This window comes from Protopterus annectens, chromosome 8.part0 (assembly GCF_019279795.1).
Source record: "Protopterus annectens isolate FY-2018-M chromosome 8.part0, PAN1.0, whole genome shotgun sequence".
NCBI lineage: Eukaryota > Metazoa > Chordata > Ceratodontiformes > Protopteridae > Protopterus > Protopterus annectens.
Genome location: NC_056741.1, coordinates 761175014 through 761196923, shown reverse-complemented (window position 1 = coordinate 761196923; position 21910 = coordinate 761175014).

Here is a 21910-nt window from a genome sequence, read left to right as displayed (position 1 = left end):
GACGACCGGACAAAAACATGGAAGAAATGCTTTAATGCCGATTGTTGTTATAAAAAAAAAAACATTTATCACTATTCAGAAATGTATTCATTGAGACACCATCATTTACTGCATGTTCTTTATTCATGCATTGAGAGCTAGAATGTCTCCTTCCGCTTCTCCTTCTGATGGGACATGTGATTTGCCTTATGTCTGTAAGTTTTTAGATTTCTGCTTCTCTTTAAATTACGTTCATGTATCTGTTCTCCACATTCCATTCAGTCTGTATTGCTTTAAGTACTTACTTCAAAGTTTGTATTTTGTTAAGATTTTAAGCTCTTTGGCTGTTGTTTAACCAATGGATCCATACCTCTCAACCTCTTAGAGCAAGAAATCTGGACAAAATCATAAATACAAGTGGTACAAAGGCCCAAAAATAGGAACAAGTTTTAAATATTGCTCTTACAAATTTAGAAAGTTGAAAGAATAACAGGTTTTGCATTAGCATAAATTTTCTGTAGGGTATGAAGTCTAAAACTCAAATGTCTCATTATTTTCCAACTTCAGTCTTTAATGATTTTCCACTAATTTGCCAGAAAACCACAATTTTTATGAAAAACAGACCACAAATATGGGGCAAAAATCTGGACATTCTGCAAAAATCTGTACAGTTGAGAGGTATGAATGGATCAAATATGGCAAGATGCATTTTGTGAGCTATACACACATTACTGTAGATGGGCAGGTTGGAATTTTTATTTGTTTGTTTTCTTTTTAGGAGTGAAGTAAGATATGTGCCAGAACTTTGATTTCTTTAAGTCTAAAACAAACAGTCCAAAGCACTTTTGTGCATGATATCATTAGTCATATGCAACAAATTGTGCTTTTAGTTTTCTTTTCTAAGGCAAGAAAACAAATACACTTCAGTGCAGCTTTACAATAAACAAAACACTTCTCATACATTTTAAAGACATTTTGTGTAGGTGGGGTGCTAAGGGCACTAACTTCAAAATTCTGACTCCAAGGCATGTTGAGATAAAGCACTGACTGCAGTTCCAACAAATGGGATTTGAATCTTGGCTCAGGTGCTGCAACAGCTAAGGTATTAAGCTCAAACAAAATATAATTTTAATTGTCAAGTATGACGCCATACTGCAGTACACTGATACCCCCTCTATCTAAACCAGCAAGTTGACCTGAGACTACACAACCAGAAGTCTCTTTCCTTGGTAATGGCCACACATTGGGAGGAGGGGATAAGCACTAAACTTGGCTTGGGAAGGCACTAGGACATGGCTGACATCAGTGTCATGGACCATGAAAGAAATTTGCCAAGCCATAGATGTATACTCATCCTACCACCCGACCATCACAACCACCACTACCCTACTGAAGTACCTTATTCATAGCACAGTATTGGAATGGCATTGTATTTTTCTTTGATGTTATTCACCTTGAAAGAAGCAATGGCTGCAATTATGTCTTTGTTTAACCTTGTTTGACTTCAAATTATATGTAGTGGTTTTGTTTGCACACTGACATATCAAGTGGGAATAGGGCTGGGAGTGTTTTATAAAAGGAATACGTTGTCAGGAAGTTCATAAAGCTAGAAAACACAGATAATCACCATAGAACGCCAAAGTTTAATGAAGCTTTTGGGCTCTCAACCCTTCATCAGCATACACAATTTTTAATTTAATTCCATTTATATAGAGGTTCAATTCAAATCACATGATCAATACCAGCCACTAAAAATCACAAACTAATAAAAAATAAAAAAATAATAAAAAAGTTTAAAATACAATATACAAAAACATGCAATGTGAAATTCATCAACTTTAAACAATAAAAATAAAATATATACAATATTATAAATTATCTTGCTGTCGTTTTACTAATATTGGTTTTATACTAGTGGCATTATTAAGGCCAGGATTAATATCGGCCTGTAACCTGATTATCCATTGCAATTCCTTGAGCTCTAGTAAATTATTTATATCACCACCTCTCACCCCTAAATCAACAATGTCTATACATCTAAATTTAAACCTGTGTGTTGCATTGTCCATTATATGCTTATACAGAGCATTTGTGTGCACTTTCCTATTTATCTCTGATTTATGTTCTATAACTCGGTCTTTGAGCCTTCTTATCATTTTTCCCACATAGAACATATGGCAATGCATACAGGTAGCCAGGTACACTAATTTAGATGTATTGCAGGTAGCTGTACAACGAAAGTCAAACCTAATGTTAGTTGTTGGATGTCTAAAATATTGATCCGCTTCTAAAATGTCATTACAACAAGTGCAGTTATGACATCTAAAGGTACCTAGTTTGCCTTTTAGTGGTTGTCGTTGTTTACTAAAGTCCTTGTAACACAGCATACTTTTTATTGATTGTTGGTTTCTATATGCAAAACTAGGTCTTGGTCCAACAAGCCTTTCAATTTCTGGCATAGCCATCAATATTGGCCAATTTTTTTCTATTATTTTACAAATTTGATATGTGTACCCATTGTATGTAGTTATATATCTAATGTTACCATCCTTATCCTTTCTTTGTATCATTAACTCATATGTTGTTTCTGATGGTAAGCCATTAAATATAGGTTTATAACCCTGAGTTCTACCATAAGTTACATCCTTAATAATTTTATTAATCATACCATCTGGATATCCACTTCCTATAAATTCTTCCTTCATCCTTATTATTTCAATAGCATATATATCATCTTCCGTTGTTAACCTACTTACTCTGATTAATTGTGACTTGACTATCCTGCCAAATATATGCGTTGGATGCATACTAGTTTTTCTCAAGTATCTTGTTACATGGACATCCTTCCTATGCACCATAGTTTCTACTTTCCTATCTTTCTTGTATAGTTTAACATCCAAAAATATCATACTATGTAATGAATAATTCATTTTAAATTTAAAAAATTGAGTAGTATTATTTAGGTATGATAGATACAACTTTAATTCTTCTTCTGTTCCTTCCCAAATAAAAAAGCAGTCATCTACAAATCTGGTGTAACATTTTACATATTTGTTTCATATATTACTATCATTTAAAATATAGTTCTTTTCCCAGTAATATAAAACTAAATTTGCAAACGTGTTTGCCACTGAGGTCCCCATAGCTACACCAGTTAGTTGCTTATATGGGACATCATCAAAAATAAACACATTTTTGGTTAACACCAAATCAAGAAGTAGACACATATTCTCAATCTCACTAGGCTGCATAGTGGAATTCATTAACAATAACCTCCTCACTGCTTCCACCCCATAATCTATTGGTATGACCGTAAACAATGATTCCACATCAAGTGTTACAAAAATGTAGTTAGCAGTAGCATTCATATACCAAGAATTTAATTTATGTAAAAAATGTATTGTATCTTTTATAACAGTGCTGCAGTGAGGTAGAATCTTGGCTAATTCTTTCTGTAAATATTTAGAGATGGGCTCTGTCACCCATCCCTTCCCTGAGACAATAGGTCTCAATGATGGATTTGTCAATGATTTGTGTATTTTGGTATTCCGTAAATCTGCGGTATTTTGGGACATGGAACAGAGAAATAATTAAACAATTCTAATGATATTTCATTGTTCAACTGCATATCATATATTATCATGTTCACTTGCATTATCTGATTTTTCACTTCCAAAAATGTTATTTCTTTAAAAGTATTAGTATCAGAAAGAAAGTTCTTAAACGCATTCATATAATAATTACGATGCATTATTACTGTAGCGCCACCCTTATCAGCTTGTTTAATTACTAAATCATTATCATTTTTTAAACTAGCAAGTGCTTGATATTCATGATAGGTTAAGTTATATTTTGATGCCTTCTCTTGTCTCATAGCACACAAAGACCTTAGTTCTATTTCTACTATGTTTACAAATGCAGTAATAACAGGTGACAACTGTGGAATAAAAACGCTTAATTTCTTATGAGTAGTATTATTAACAGCATTGTTTGGAAACAATAGCTTTAACATCAAGTTTCTTGCGAACAGCTTAAGGTCAATAATCATGTTCACTATATTGTCCATAGTGAAAGGCACAAATTTTAAACCTTTACTTAGTAAATTAAAATACTCTTCAGAGAAATGTCGTTGAGTTAAATTTACAGTACCTCTATTTATAATTGGCATTACTGTATTCACCTGCGAGGTGTTTTGTTGGCTTCCTTCGGGCTTTCGTTTTTCCTCTTTGCCCCTTGTAGCTGCTGCTGTTGCACTGTTCTTAACATTGGACTCCTTTCCAAACGTGATTTGTGTAGCGTTACCTTTTCTGGCTGGTTCAAAAGAAAAGGTAAAAAAGCGGATATTTCAGTTTGTTTCTTCCCTTTAGTTTCTACATGTTGTGTTATTGGAGTTGAAGTACTAGGTATATTTACACTTTTACATCCAGCATTTGAATCAGTGGCAGATCCTTCTTCTCCTGGTTGTATTTCGCCACAGCGTTGAGGCGTGGCCTGTATTTCGTATTGCGCACCAGCCTGCTGATTGGTCCAGACCTCCGTCGAGATAGTTTGCACATTAAAATCATCTAACTGATCTAGGAGCCGAGTTACAGTCTTAGTGCTTTCAATTTGTTGTGTTTGTTTAATAGGTACATTAAGCCGTTTATATTCATTTCTAGGCATGAAAAGATATAGCCATTTTTAAAATCTTCCATATCTCGTTGCAATTTACATTTTTTTTGTAATTCTAGCCTAGTATCTAGTAAGCGTATTCTTTCTATAAAGGCTTGGTAACATTCATTCAAGCTGTCACCTTTAAGCACTTCTAAGACCTGAGTTTCAAGATGTTCTATCTCTTCAATTAAAGTTTGTTCAACTTTTTCAAATAAGCTATTCATGAGCTGCATGTAATTAGCACTTAGCTCCAAGTTAAGCTGCTGCCACTTTACTAACAATTCTTCATACACATTTCCATAAGACGGCATTTTCAGCACACGTAACCCACGGGGTACGATGCCCAGTTCTAAATATGCCGTAAAACTGAATCTTTGCCATTGAAGCTGTTTATAGCTGGTAACTTTTTTCTCAAGTACACTTAGCAACTTATTCAGTTCAATCATTTCATTACCCACAATTTTGTCATGAGACTTTACCATATGACTCTGAAGCTGCAGTAGTGGGTTATTCGTTTTAACCAGCAGTCTCCTTATGGATGAAGCCATATTTCTAACAGTCAATTTCTCAGATGTAAATTTATCACAAAAGGCTGGTTTGATCCCCTCCTAGAACGTCCTTGCAATATAAAAGTTGTTCTTGTTAAAAGGAATACGTTGTCAGGAAGTTCATAAAGCTAGAAAACACAGATAATCACCATAGAACGCCAAAGTTTAATGAAGCTTTCGGGCTCTCAACCCTTCATCAGCATACACAATTTTTAATTTAATTCCATTTATATAGAGGTTCAATTCAAATCACATGATCAATACCAGCCAGTAAAAATCACAAACTAATAAAAAATAAAAAATAATAAAAAAGTTTAAAATACAATATACAAAAACATGCAATGTGAAATTCATCAACTTTAAACAATAAAAATAAAATATATACAATATTATAAATTATCTTGCTGTCATTTTACTAATATTGGTTTTATACTAGTGGCATTATTAAGGCCATTTTTAAACTTTTTTATTATTTTTTATTTTTTATTAGTTTGTGATTTTTAGTGGCTGGTATTGATCATGTGATTTGAATTGAACCTCTATATAAATGGAATTAAATTAAAAATTGTGTATGCTGATGAAGGGTTGAGAGCCCGAAAGCTTCATTAAACTTTGGCATTCTATGGTGATTATCTGTGTTTTCTAGCTTTATGAACTTCCTGACAACGTATTCCTTTTAACAAGAACAACTTTTATATCGCAGGGACGTTCTAGGAGGGGATCAAACCAGCCTTTTGTGATAGATTTACATCTGAGAAATTGACTGTTAGAAATATGGCTTCATCCATAAGGAGACTGCTGGTTAAAACGAATAACCCACTACTGCAGCTTCAGAGTCATATGGTAAAGTCTCATGACAAAATTGTGGGTAATGAAATGATTGAACTGAATAAGTTGCTAAGTGTACTTGAGAAAAAAGTTACCAGCTATAAACAGCTTCAATGGCAAAGGTTCAGTTTTACGGCATATTTAGAACTGGGCATCGTACCCCATGGGTTACGTGTGCTGAAAATGCCATCTTATGGAAATGTGTATGAAGAATTGTTAGTAAAGTGGCAGCAGCTTAACTTGGAGCTAAGTGCTAATTACATGCAGCTCATGAATAGCTTCTTTAAAAAAGTTGAACAAACTTTAATTGAAGAGATAGAACATCTTGAAACTCAGGTCTTAGAAGTGCTTAAAGGTGACAGCTTGAATGAATGTTACCAAGCCTTTATAGAAAGAATACGCTTACTAGATACTAGGCTAGAATTACAAAAAATACGTAAATTGCAACGAGATATGGAAGATTTTAAAAATGGCCATATCTTTTCATGGCCTAGAAATGAATATAAATGGCTTAATGTACCTATTAAACAAACGCAACAAATTGAAAGCACTAAGACTGTAACTCAGCTCCTAGATCAGTTAGATGATTTTAATGTGCCAACTATCTCGACGGAGGTCCGGACCAATCAGCAGGCTGGTGCGCAATACGAAATACAGGCCACACCTCAACGCTGTGACGAAATACAACCAGGAGAAGAAGGATCTGCCACTGATTCAAATGCTGGATGTAAAAGTGTAAATATACCTAGTACTTCAACTCCAATAACACAACATGTAGAAACTAAAGGGAAGAAACAAACTGAAATCTCTGCTTTTTTACCTTTTCGTTTGAACCAGCCAGAAAAGGTAATGCTACACAAATCACGTTTGGAAAGGAGTCCAATGTTAAGAACAGTGCAACAGCAGCAGCTACAAGGGGCAAAGAGGAAAAACGAAAGCCCGAAGAAAGCCAGCAAAACACCTCGCAGGTGAATGCAGTAATGCCAATTATAAATAGAGGTACTGTAAATTTAACTCAACGACATTTCTCTGAAGAGTATTTTAATTTACTAAGTAAAGGTTTAAAATTTGTGCCTTTCACTATGGACAATATAGTGAACATGATTATTGACCTTAAGCTGTTCGCAAGAAACTTGATGTTAAAGCTATTGTTTCCAAACAATGCTGTTAATAATACTACTCATAAGAAATTAAACGTTTTTATTCCACAGTTGTCACCTGTTATTACTGCATTTGTAAACATAGTAGAAATAGAACTAAGGTCTTTGTGTGCTATGAGACAAGAGAAGGCATCAAAATATAACTTAACCTATCATGAATATCAAGCACTTGCTAGTTTAAAAAATGATAATGATTTAATAATTAAACAAGCTGATAAGGGTGGTGCTACAGTAATAATGCATCGTAATTATTATATGAATGCGTTTAAGAACTTTCTTTCTGATACTAATACTTTTAAAGAAATAACATTTTTGGAAGTGAAAAATCAGATAATGCAAGTGAACATGATAATATATGATATGCAGTTGAACAATGAAATATCATTAGAATTGTTTAATTATTTCTCTGTTCCATGTCCCAAAATACCGCAGATTTACGGAATACAAAAGATACATAAATCATTGACAAATCCACCATTGAGACCTATTGTCTCAGGGAAGGGATGGGTGACAGAGCCCATCTCTAAATATTTACAGAAAGAATTAGCCAAGATTCTACCTCACTGCAGCACTGTTTTAAAAGATACAATACATTTTTTACATAAATTAAATTCTTGGTATATGAATGCTACTGATAACTACATTTTTGTAACACTTGATGTGGAATCATTGTTTACGGTCATACCAATAGATTATGGGGTGGAAGCAGTGAGGAGGTTATTGTTAATGAATTCCACTATGCAGCCTAGTGACATTGAGAATATGTGTCTACTTCTTGATTTGGTGTTAACCAAAAATGTGTTTATTTTTGATGATGTCCCATATAAGCAACTAACTGGTGTAGCTATGGGGACTTCAGTGGCAAACACGTTTGCAAATTTAGTTTTATATTACTGGGAAAAGAACTATATTTTAAATGATAGTAATATATGTAACAAATATGTAAAATGTTACACCAGATTTGTAGATGACTGCTTTTTTTATTTGGGAAGGAACAGAAGAAGAATTACAGTTGTATCTATCATACCTAAATAATACTACTCAATTTTTTAAATTTAAAATGAATTATTCATTACATAGTATGATATTTTTGGATGTTAAACTATACAAGAAAGATAGGAAAGTAGAAACTATGGTGCATAGGAAGGATGTCCATGTAACAAGATACTTGAGAAAAACTAGTATGCATCCAACGCATATATTTGGCGGGATAGTCAAGTCACAATTAATCAGAGTAAGTAGGTTAACAACGGAAGATGATATATATGCTATTGAAATAATAAGGATGAAGGAAGAATTTATAGGAAGTGGATATCCAGATGGTATGATTAATAAAATTATTAAGGATGTAACTTATGGTAGAACCCAGGGTTATAAACCTATATTTAATGGCTTACCATCAGAAACAACATATGAGTTAATGATACAAAGAAAAGATAAGGATGGTAACATTAGATATATAACTACATACAATGGGTATACATATCAAATTTGTAAAATAATAGAAAAAAAATTGGCCAATATTGATGGCTATGCCAGAAATTGAAAGGCTTGTTGGACCAAGACCTAGTTTTGCATATAGAAACCAACAATCGATAAAAAGTATGCTGTGTTACAAGGACTTTAGTAAACAACGACAACCACTAAAAGGCAAACTAGGTACCTTTAGATGTCATAACTGCACTTGTTGTAATGACATTTTAGAAGCGGATCAATATTTTAGACATCCAACAACTAACATTAGGTTTGACTTTCGTTGTACAGCTACCTGCAATACATCTAAATTAGTGTACCTGGCTACCTGTATGCATTGCCATATGTTCTATGTGGGAAAAATGATAAGAAGGCTCAAAGACCGAGTTATAGAACATAAATCAGAGATAAATAGGAAAGTGCACACGAATGCTCTGTATAAGCATATAATGGACAATGCTACACACAGGTTTAAATTTAGATGTATAGACATTGCTGATTTAGGGGTGAGAGGTGGTGATATAAATAATTTACTAGAGCTCAAGGAATCGCAATGGATAATCAGATTACAGGCCGATATTAATCCTGGCCTTAATAATGCCACTAGTATAAAACCAATATTAGTAAAACGACAGCAAGATAATTTATAATATTGTATATATTTTATTTTTATTGTTTAAAGTTGATGAATTTCACATTGCATGTTTTTGTATATTGTATTTTAAACTTTTTTATTATTTTTTATTAGTTTGTGATTTTTAGTGGCTGGTATTGATCATGTGATTTGAATTGAACCTCTATATAAATGGAATTAAATTAAAAATTGTGTATGCTGATGAAGGGTTGAGAGCCCGAAAGCTTCATTAAACTTTGGCATTCTATGGTGATTATCTGTGTTTTCTAGTGTTTTATAAAATGCATACAATTTCATTGCATTGTGTTTTTGATGCAACATGTATGATGTTTGTTAATAAAGATGATTTGCAACAATAAAGCAATCAGTATTTTGTTTCTTTTTTCCATAACAGTATTTGTGATTTTTAACACCAATTATCCTTTTGTTTCTTGAGGGGCTACATACTAAACCTTCAACAACTATGAATGTAAAATAAATGAAATAAAAAATAAAGCATCCTGAATATGGCAGTAAGCCTAGAGAACTAAGATTATTAGTTGTTAACAATCTGATACCTGTGGTTTTGGGTTTGATTCCCTATGTCTCCATTTGCCTACTATGGGACTTAACTAAGCATTGCTCCTGGGCTGAGTCTGGAAAAAGGTCCATTTGGATCAGTGTTCTACCCCATTTTACAAATACAGATAAACAAAATATTGGACATTGTACCTGATCCCATCAGTCCTAAACCATTACTCATCCTTACTGATTTAAAAATTAGTATAACAGCTCCTCTCATTTTTCTTTATGACAACCAATACAATTTAAACAATTTATTTGATCTACGTATGTCAGATTCCTTAATCCTGCACAGATTGCTGATTTATATGCATTTACATTGCAATCAAAGTAATCGACATGTAGCAAACATACCAAATCTTCATTTTCTAGTTTAATTCTTGCATGTTTTCATAAATGGAACAACTATTTTAGGAATTTAAAAATTGTAACAGTTGTGGAATAGATACGTCATCTGAGCTGCACATTCCAAATATGAGTTTCAAAGTCCAGCATTTGGTCATGAGTTAAGCCCCAAATCATATAACTTTTTATTATTTTTGTCAGTTTGATGTCTAGTTTGTAAGGACATGTACTATTTGTTTTGTGTGGTGAAGTTGTATGAGTGGACTATGTGCAACACTGTGGAATATGACTGACACACAGGATGATACAGGGTGGATGCACTCAACAGTACTGTACAAGAAATCAATGTCCCATTTTTGAGAGTCCCAGTTCACTTTGCCCAGCTGTAGCAATAGTGCATCATACTGTAATTTTGTAGGCCACAGCGTCAGTAACACAGCAGGAAAGACTGCATCTGATCTGACCCCAGTGAACATGGCTCTGTATGGAAAAATCTAGATGGGAGTGACAGTAGTCACTTATGTGTCAGTGTGAGCAAGGGTGCATTACTGCAATGGGATTCTCGAAGTATATCGGACTTGGGAAACTTGCCTCATTATTCTTGATTCCATTGTCATTGCCTGCATGATAAACTATGTCATCCTTGACAGACCAGCTAGGAAAGTATAAAACAATGTTTGGGTCATCATCATCATCGTCATCATAATCTACCCTCCTTTTTCCCATTTTCTACTTGGGGAAGGGGTGTTGTGTCAACTGTCACCATCTCTGTCTTGATTCAGTACTGCTCCCTACTTTCTTTGACAGTCATTCCAAACTGCTGCAGGTCTTCTCTTGCACAATCCGTCCATCTCTTTGCTGGATGCCCTCGTTTCCTCTTGCCATATTCCTGTCTGTTCCAAATCTTCTTCACCAGATTGTCTTCTGCTTTTCTGCACATGCCCAAGCCACCATAATCTATTCCCTTTAATGTTCTCTGCAATTGCAGCTAGCTTGGCTTTTGCTCTGATGTCCTCATTTCTTCACCTGTTCTACAATGTGCATCCTACTAGCTGTCTCAGAAACTTCATCTCTATCACCTGTTGTTTCCTCAACTGCTCTGCCTTTACTGTCCATGTTTCTGTACCATACAGTAGTACTGGTTGTTGGACTAGTTTGTACATCTTACTTTTCAGCTTCTTTGTCATTCTTCTGTCATCTACTACACCTGACACTCTGTATCACTTGGCTGCAGCCCTTCAAATTCTAGCTCTGACCTCCTCATTCAGACTTCCCTTCATATCTACCACCCTTCACAGATACTTGAAGCTGTTAACCTGTTCCAGTATTTTCCCTTCTCTCTCAGTTTTCAGCTTCTTCTGATTTCCCCATTTGCCACAATTACAACTGTCTTATCTGTACTCTGTTTCACCCTATGTACCTTCAGCTTTGCATTCCATTCCCCTATACATTGCTGAAGTTCTTGCTCAGAGTCTGTTTATAATGCTGCATCATCTGCATACAACAGCTTTGTTGATCTGTCCCTGTGACCTGTTCAGTAATGTAGTCCATTACCAGTATTAACAGCAGTGGGCTTAGAGCTTAACCCTGATGCACACCATTCCCACAGGCAACCTCTCTGTGAGATCAAACACAGCTCATACTTGAGTTATTGGGTCCTTGTAGATAGCTTGTACTAATCCTGCCAGTGTATCTAGGACTTGGAACAACCATAGGACTGACCAAATCACTTTCTTGAGACCTTGTAATATACATTCTCCAAGTCCAGGAACATCCAGTTGGACCTTTTCTTCATCTCTATCTTCCTCTCAGCTATCTGTCTTACTGCAAACATTGGGTCTGGTGTATCCTGATCTGAATCCAAACTGCTAATCTCCTATCTTATTTTTTTGACTTCTCTGCATATTTGTTTATCACTCACCCTCTCCAGGACTTTCATGCAATGTGACATCGGTACTGCCCACAGTTATGGATGACCCCAGTGTTCTAGTACACGGGCATAATATGCTTATTCTCCAGACATCTGGGATATGCCTTTCCATCCATACTGCTATGAGTACCCTCAGGAGCCATTTCTCCCCTGTCTCACCCAACATCTTGATTATATCTGCTGCAACATCATCTGAGCCTGCTCCTTTCCCTCTCTTCATTTTCCTTAGTGCGGTTCTTATTTCTGCTAGGGTGGGTTCCTCTTCTTCTTTCATTATAGGCTGTATCTGGGGAAGCACAGGTTCTGTGGGGTTTTCTTCATTCAGAAACTGCTGAAAGTACTCCTTCTATCTGCCTTTGATGTCCTATGGCATCCCTTACGAAGGGTGTCTGACTATCTTATTTATCTTTCTCTGTTTGCCTTGCAAGGTGATAGAGTTTATTTGTGCAAATACTTTCCAGAAGCTGGTAGAGTATCTCTGATGTCTTGTTCTTTGCTATTACAACTCCACTTTTAGTATATTTGGTAGCCAGCCAGTATTCCTTCTCAGCCTGGTCCATCTCCCACTTTCTCCTTCACTCCTTTCTTCCTTTTGATTACTTCTGCATTCCATGACCAGCTTTCCTTATGTATCTTTTTTCCACACCTGGCTCAGCCACATACCTGTTCTGCGGTTTTCACACATGCTGTTTTGATGCCTGTAATTCTTCTTAAACTCCACCTATTTCCTCTTCTTCCCGAGGTGCTAGAGCCCTGAGTAATTCCTTGAACTGTTGTGCTTTCTTTTCAGTCAGCTATCAGGTCTTCAGCCTGGTCTCTGTTGATCATAGAGTCTTCTCTGACAACTGCTTGCAGCTGATTGTGGCAACCAGTGGTTTATGCTGTGGGCCAACTGTATCACTGGGGATGCTTTGCAATCATTGATTCTACCCCAATTCCCTTTCCTTACTTAGAAGAAGTCTAGCAAAGTTGCACATTGGTGACTCTTACATGTGATCGTGTGACAAACTCTTAGCCTTTTGACAGTCAGAAATCTAGAATGACCTTTTCTTCTTTATTCCTGTTGCCTCACCCCTGTAGCTATTGCCAAGAAAATGTATAAATGCTGTGTTATAGGTGTGTTATGTTGCAGGTCTGTATGAGGTGATAAGAGCATGTTTAATTGTAAGCATGGCAGTCTTGACAATCACATATATGCCAATCATAATGATAACACACCAGTCGCAAGGACAATACATTCTGCAGCAGCACTGCATTCCAGATGTTACCTCATCCAGATGTGTAAACCACCATGCACATGTCCTTCTGTTATGCCATGTGTAATGTACCCCCAGCCTATTCTGTTAATAGCATGCAATAGTATGTCTTATGATCATGAGTGTTGTATTTATATAAACTGCTTTCTTTTGTCATGAAAGTGTATGGTGTTTCCCACATATGACACTTTGAAAACTGAGTACTTCGCATCCCAACATTCAGTGCTGGGCTGTGGCACAGAAAACAGATGTTTTTGACCAAAGATGAGAAGAGCTTGTCCAACTTACTCTGTGCCTATCCATGCATACTGGACAAGTCTGTAGATCCTACTTAACCAGTATTTTTTTTTAACCTTCTCTGGCCTCTACTAAAAATATTTTCTCCCCAGGCATTTGAATTTAGTTACTATTTTTTACTCTTCTAGCACTTCAATATGTGTGTGTGTGTGTGTGTGTGTGTGTGTGTGTGTGTGTGTGTGTGTGTGTGTGTGTGTATCTAGGGGTTTAGCTCAAAGGATCAAAATTTCACATTGAACCTGTGATCATCGAAGACCAGATGATCGAAGTTGTAAAATACTGAACCTTAAGAAAAAAAAAAATCTGCCACGTGAAAAATACTTAAATACCCCCTGCACCCCTCATACTTTCTTGCTACTTAAATATGCCAACCCTGTCATCGCACTACGGTAAAGACAATGGTAAATTTCATGTTCCACACTGTACAGCGATATCCACTTACAAAGTTTGATATTTCACAAATTTGATCATCTAGTCTTCACAGATGAGCGATTCAATGTTGTGAAATTTCGATCCTTTGAAGGGGACCCATATATATATATATATATATATATATATATATATATATATATATATATATATATATATATATATATATATATATATAGATATATATATATATATATATATACACACACACGCACACACACACACACACACACACACACACAATATATATATATATATATATATATATATATATATATATATATATATATATGGTTTCCGTCTGTAAAAGCAAACACTAATAAGAACAAATGCTCCTCTAGGCTTGTTTTTCAGCCTTTCAGCTGCTTTTCATGTGAGATCACACAAAAATGAGATCTGAGAATTTGCCCTTACCTCATTGTTATGCAATGTGGGAGTTGGTATATATAATTATCAGGTAGGGGGGTGCCGCAGAGGACTTGCCCATGCAAAAAAATATTATTTTTTTTATTATTTTTTTATGTTTCAGACTTTTTAGATTTACTGTAATATATATCACTAAATATATTTAAGCCCCTTAAGGTGTGTATACATATGTACACACACACACACACACACACACACACACACACACACACACACACATCTATCTGTGTGTGTGTGTGTGTGTGTGTGTGTGTATACATATGCATGCACACCTTAAGGGGCTTACATTACTCACTAAATCTCATCAAAATGACAGGTGTTACAGCTGAAAGGTGGGTTGGGAAGCCAGAACATAAGGCATTTTGGGCCAAGACAATAAGTTACAAACATTATAGACTCTAGTGACAATTATTCCAAATACAAGCTCTCACTGAGTAGTCTGAACAGCTGAGAGAATTCCGTAAAGGAACTGCTGAGCAAGTTCTTGCTGGATTTATTGGACTGTGTTCAAATATTAATTGTGCTACAAATGAAGGATGTGTGTGTGTGTGTGTGTGTGTGTGTGTGTGTGTGTGTGTGTGTGTGTGTGTGTGTGTGTGTGTGTGTGTGTGTGTGTGTGTGTGTGTGTGTGTATGTGTACATTTTTGAACTTTACTTCTGGTAATCTAACAACTAGCAAGTAGCATAAAAACAAAGCTGCCTATTCATTAAAAAACATCCCATTTACTTAATTCAAATACTGCGCTTGGTCTGGAGTTGCATTGTTAAAACATTACTAGTTTGTGGAGATAGCTATGGCTTGGAATACCAAATAAGTCCTTTTTCTCAAATCATTGTACTGCTGTGTATAGAGATCACATAAAATCTGACTTCACTGAAAGCTTTACATGACTGCCTTGGTCCATTTCCATTGCAATGTTATGTAAATGATTTCCCTTAGAGTTGGCCTGTAAGACATTTTAGTCAAAAGGAATCTGTAGAACTTTATGCTATGTGTAATATACAGAAGTTTTTTCTTTTTTAATTTCATTGAAGTTGCTTGAGAAATACATGTCACACTTGTGTTACAGCTATCTAATTTGTTATCACCGCACTTGTCATTAGAAGCATTTATTTTTCTCAGTAGGTAGCTAAGTTTTAGGTTAAACTTGCTTTGTTTCGCTCAGTTTAAGTAATACATCAGTTATTAATACATACATACATACATACATACAAATGTTTCAAGCATGGGCATTAAAGCCCTTCTAGCTTGCCAATATGCCAAAACACTTATTCCCATAATAAATGCCCAGGCTGTTCTTAAAAATATCTAAACTAGTACTTGCTTTAATGCAATTTGGTAGTCTGTTCCAAGCATCAGCTACTCTGTCAGAGAACCAATTAGTACACTTCTCATTCCTATAGAATCTTCTACACAGGTTATCTGACGATTCCCTAGTACTTTTTGATAACCCCAAACATTCCCAGAGGTAGTTGTCTCTAAATGCCCTATATACCTGAATAAGATCTCCTCTTAAATATCTGTAAGAGACACTGTACAATGAATACAAATAAATACAGTCCAGTGCTGTTTCCATTGAATAATTATGCTGTTATATTACAATCAAAAGAGGTTTAGCCATAAAGTTATGCAACACAAGAAATGCTAATCACTGAACAAAGGGGTTCTTGGAAAAAGATTATAAATCTCCCACAGTTTACACAATTAATCAGGAAATGCTTTCAGATTGGTCCCTAATTATTGAATTTCTGATAATAAACTATTAGACCTACGCCCAGCTAAATACACATCCTTGCCAAATCTGTCATGCACTCAGACAAAGGAAACAAAAAGTTCAAGCCCTGGAAGAAACCACATTTGTATGTTGTATTAAACACCAGTGACAAAGGATCACATGCATATTGCTAAGGTCCATGCTTCGAATAATGGAGGATAATTACACCAAATGAAGTGTAAGTGTTCCAAGTTGCGAAGGACAATTACAAAGTATTCATCAGCAAAGGTGTAGAGATAAGAACCTTAACACAAGCCAAAGTTTTGACTTAGACTTTAAAACGTTGAAATGTTAGCAGAGAGCACCAGCCAAGAGAGTATTTTTTTATTGTTTCCTCATAGTTTTATTCTATACCTGGAAGAGGTGTAGTTTTGACATAACTACACTGACCATTGCATTTGGTAGTGGAAAGAGTACGACAGGGAGTACCTTCATTCCCAATTGCAGTCATTACCAAATGAGGATCTTCATAAGCTCCACATGACAACAAGAAATGATGTGATATTCCATCTATAACTGTACTACACAGTAGTATCCATTATTGGGTGTATTGGCAGGTACTGGCAGGCATATTCAAATACATATGTTTTATCATGCCAGGGGTTGCAATAGCAGTGACTGTCTACAAGGCTTCTGCTATGAGTAGATGAAAGCGAATGCAATGAGGAACAGAATCCACAAACTGCATTCACCAAAAAAAAAAAAAATGTCAAGAATACTTTTTCAAGTGTTTATGAAGGAGGATAAGCCCCACTGCACCCCAAACTTATATATATATATATATATATATATATATATATATATATATATATATACACAGACACACAGACACACACACACACACACACACACACACACACACACACACACACACACACACACACACACACACACACACACACACACACACACACGCACACACACACACACACACATATATATATATATATATATATATATATATATATATATGTATATATATGAATACATAGGTCTAGGACTGATGCTCGATGGTACTTTTCACCGAAGGTTTAACGGCCGGACATATTTATGCGAAAGTGCTTTTAACCGAAAAAACACTTTTGCTTATGTATGCCTGCTGTGGAGATCATACTACGGTGCGGGTAAGGGAGTTTTTTTTCTTTTCCCCACTGTAGTATGATCTCAGAGTGAGAATATTAAAGTAGGGAGGTGTGGGAGGCACAGCCCCCCCACATGGAGGGTGCAGAGGGGCTTTTTGTTGTTTTTCCTTTTTTTTTTTTTTGACACACTTTAACAAAAGTGCTTTTTTGGTAAAAGCGCTTTCGTTAAAGTGCATTCAGTGATTTTGGATTTGGATTGTTGAACTTTCGCTCAACAGTCCTAGATATATATATATATATATATATATATATATATATATATATATATATATATATATATATATATATATATATCAACTCCATATTCACATCAACTTAAAGATGTGGAAAATTCCAACAAAAAAGGACATCACTGCTGGTGCAATCTGCCAGCAGTGATTTCCTATGAAGGGACTCCACTAATTGATGGGTTGAACCTCCGGCAATTGAAACATTCAGTCTTTTTTCACCAGTACATTATCCATCTGAAACATCTTCAATGTGCCCCAGTTTACATATTGGAATAAATTCCTTTGCCTTGCATTTTGTATTTGACATCTGAATGTTACACTGCTGGGGACCTTGCATTTTGCATTTGTCATCTGAATGCTAAACCTGGGGGGAGGGCAGGTGTGAAGCTTAGAATCCCTTCTCATACATTTTATATAACCCACCTAATCATGAAGGGATTCACATCTAGATCAGGGGAGGTCATCGTGCCCCTTTACTCATCCCTCATCAGGCCCATAATTGAGTACAATGCCCCTTTTGGGATGTACCTTACCAGACACCTGCAGCAACTGGAAAGACCCCAAAAGTACCTCAACAAGAGGATCAAAGGGCTCAAACAGATGCCATATGCTGCCCAGTTAAAGAAACTCCGCTCTACTCAGTGGCATACCGCCTGCTCAGAGGCGATCTGTGCCTGACGTATAAAGCCATGTCCAACCCAGAATTGATGGACATGCTGCACCTCAGAAAATCCAAATCCCATCAAGCTACACGCTCGAGAGACTTGAACCTCAGCACTGAAATAAATAGGACATGCTGGAGGGACAGATTCATAACCCAGAGTCTCCCTTCACTCTGGAATAAAATCCCAGTCCAGGTTAGGCAGAGTCCCTCATTGACTCTCTTCAAGAGGAATCTTGATGAGTGGATGGGAGATCGTAGGTTTACCTCAGGTATCACTTCTGTGTCACTGTTAGACAGAGGCACAGTACACTAACCTCGAAAAAGGGCATAGCAAAATTAATTTAAAATGGGTGGCAAAAGCCAAACACACTCTGGCTAGGCTTATAAATGCCCTAGGGCAAATAGCCTAGTATGAACCTATGAACCTATGAACCTATGTCAGCTATGTTATCTCTGCCAGTAAAAAGCAAACAGCAAACATTTAATGGTAAGGAGCTATCATACTGTTGAACAACTAACACTGGACTTATTAAAACAAATATTAAACCACTTTTGTCTGTTATAACTGATGAAAGCATTCATTTTTATTTTAATAATATTGTGTAGTTTAGTAACAGGACAGATTCTTATTATTTATTATATGTCCTATATGGTGTTATGGATCTATATTTGTATTTAAACTTCTAAAGCATCCACTTGTATTCTGTTGTTCTGTATCAGGCTATAGCACTACCACGGTAACTGCAGTTGACCCCAAGGAAACATAAATGGCACAACTTTAATCTAAATTGCCTCAGAAGAGGCACTGTTATGGACTGCTGCTCCTGCAAAGAAAAACAAACAGTAAACATTTATTCTGAAATTCTAAAGTGTTTCATAAAGAGATGGGTATAGGTGCTGGATCTGTGATGCTTGACAGAATATAAATATTTAATTTATGTTATATCAATTTTCCCCTATTCACTGCAAAGTTACTTATTTTAAAAAATGTTCACTAGGCCACAAATTCAAATTATTTTCTGTCAAGGCACTGAACAGAGCACATGATCTACAGATGGATGCATATATTTTTTTCATTAAAGTATATTGTTACACTAACAGTATTCCATACAAATAGTGATGGTTTTAAGAGATTACCAGAATATTCGTTAAGCATCTATGTTGTCAGTACTTATGAGTTTAAATTCAGATTTGCTGACATCCAATTAATTTTTTTAATCACAGACTATGCAGCTGATAATTTCAGATCTGATCTTTTTTATTTTGAAAATTCCATCTACCACACTGATGCAGTCAGAACTCTGCTATCACTAGAAAGCATATGATAGTTGTCTGTAATTCTTTCTTTGGGAAAGTATTGAAAAGGATGTGATCAACAACTTTCATTACTAGCAATGGCTCTAAAACATTAGGGGGAATTTAATAAAGCCTACATGGACTTCTTTTCTGTGTAGGCATCGTGGCACACTGCTTACATGAAAGTAAGCAAGTTTGTGATCCAGTAAACAGAGCTCGGTGGCGCACATGCATGCACCTGCACAGAGGTATCCGTGGCAAGAAAATCACCTCTTAAGTAGGTGAATTGCATGCAAATGATGGAGGTACACCAATCCAATAAGCAGGTAGGCAGTTTTGCAGAGCCCGTGTTGGTGTCCGCAGTGTACACAGAAAAATCCCATGCACAGGATTTTAAACAGACAACAGGTGCTGTAAAGGTCTAGTTAGATGGACAGAAATGGCATAGCAGATGCAGATATGTGCAAAATTATCCACTGTGTGTCCAGAGCCATATGAGAAATAATGCAAAATAATTTTATTTTTTGTAATGATCTGGGTATGTTTGTGCAGTGCATTGCAGTGCGCAAACATGCTTTTATGAAAAAAAATTAAAAAATAGTGTGAAAACAATTGTTATTAGTATGTGACAGTAATGTATTGTAGAACCGTGCATGGAGTATCTATAATCATGGAATGGGTCTGTTACTAATGAGGCAGGGCCTGGAACCATGTTGTTTCCAGGTTGTGTGCACGGATCCCTATGCAAATGAGCTGGGGTTACTGAATAGCACAAATGGGTATCCATGCCCACAGATCCCATCCATGTAGGCACAGAACCATGTTGGTGTCCACAGAAGAGGTAGCTGACATCAAGAAGGGGGTGTGTCTGAGAACTTGTAAGCTCATTGCAGCTTAGCCGCACCTGTTTGTGCTGCGTGACTGTGCTGAGCAGGGGGTGTGTATAATGCCTGCTAAGTTTTGTTTATATTCGGGGCACGTGTTTCATTGCGTTTGCACATTTTTGCATGGCATGCCTCTGTACTGAACGTGACCCTTTCATAGGGGTAAGTACAATGAGTGCTGAGCACTGTTTACCTTCACGATGGGTGTTGGCACTGCGGGCCACAGAGCTGACTGAAGAAGGCTGTCCAAAAAAGAAAAAAAAATTGGCTGAGAAACGCAGTGATATATTAATTACTGATGACACCTGTTTCACTTAAACTAGGGCCATTAACAGTAGTTAGTGATGTACTTAGCAGGTGGAATACATTATAGGTAGCCAATCACACAGGTTGCAACTACAGCAGAGCACTATAAAGATTGCATACACCATACAATCTGATTTTACCCCCATACTCTGCATCAGTGGAGTACAGACTTGGGATTTTTAACTGAAGTAATGCTAGGGGCTGCTGCAGGTCTGCTACATATGTATGTGCTAGATGCTGAGGTCAATGCTGCTTCTGCTGCTGCTGACAATAGGCCTAGACTGAGAAGAAGAGGAGTGTTCAGGCCCAGAGTAACCTTCCAGGAGCTACATGAGCTGGAGATTGTAGAGCACTACAAGGTGGACAGGGACATACTACAAGAGCTCACTGAGCTCTTCTGCCCTCAACTCAGACCCAGAGCCAACAAAGGGGAATCCATCCCAGTGGACACAAATGTATGTGTAGCTCTTAGGTACTAGCTACAGATACTTTCCAAAGACAAACTGGGGACATGATGTAGGTCTCACAGGCGTCAGCATCCAGGGCACTCCACCAGTTCCTGGATGTCATGCTACCACATGCCAATGAGCACATTAATTTCCCCTCACCCCTGAGGTGAGGGCTAGCAGTATGCAACACTTCTACTGTGTAGCACTCTACCCTGAGGTACAGTGGTGGGTGCCATAGATTGCACTCATGTACAGATCAAGGCACCTCCTGATGAGGAGGGTAGAATCTACATCAACTGCAAGGGGTATCACTCCATCAACCGGCAGGTTGTGTGCAATGCTCAGGACATTATTATGAATGTGTGTGCTGGCAGCCCTGGTAGTTATCATGACTCCCATATCTAGCAGGCATCAAAGCTGTACCAGATGTTTGCTGGGGAGACATCCCACATGACATTTACTGGGGGATTCTGGCTACGCACTGGAAACATGGATGATGACATCCATCAGAAATGCAGATACACCCACAGAAGAATGCCCTAATGAGGCAGATGCACAAACTAGGAACATCATAGAGTGGGTGTTTGGGCTGCTGAAATCACAGTTCCAGAGCATCAGTATATCTGGTGGAGCCCTGCAGTACTC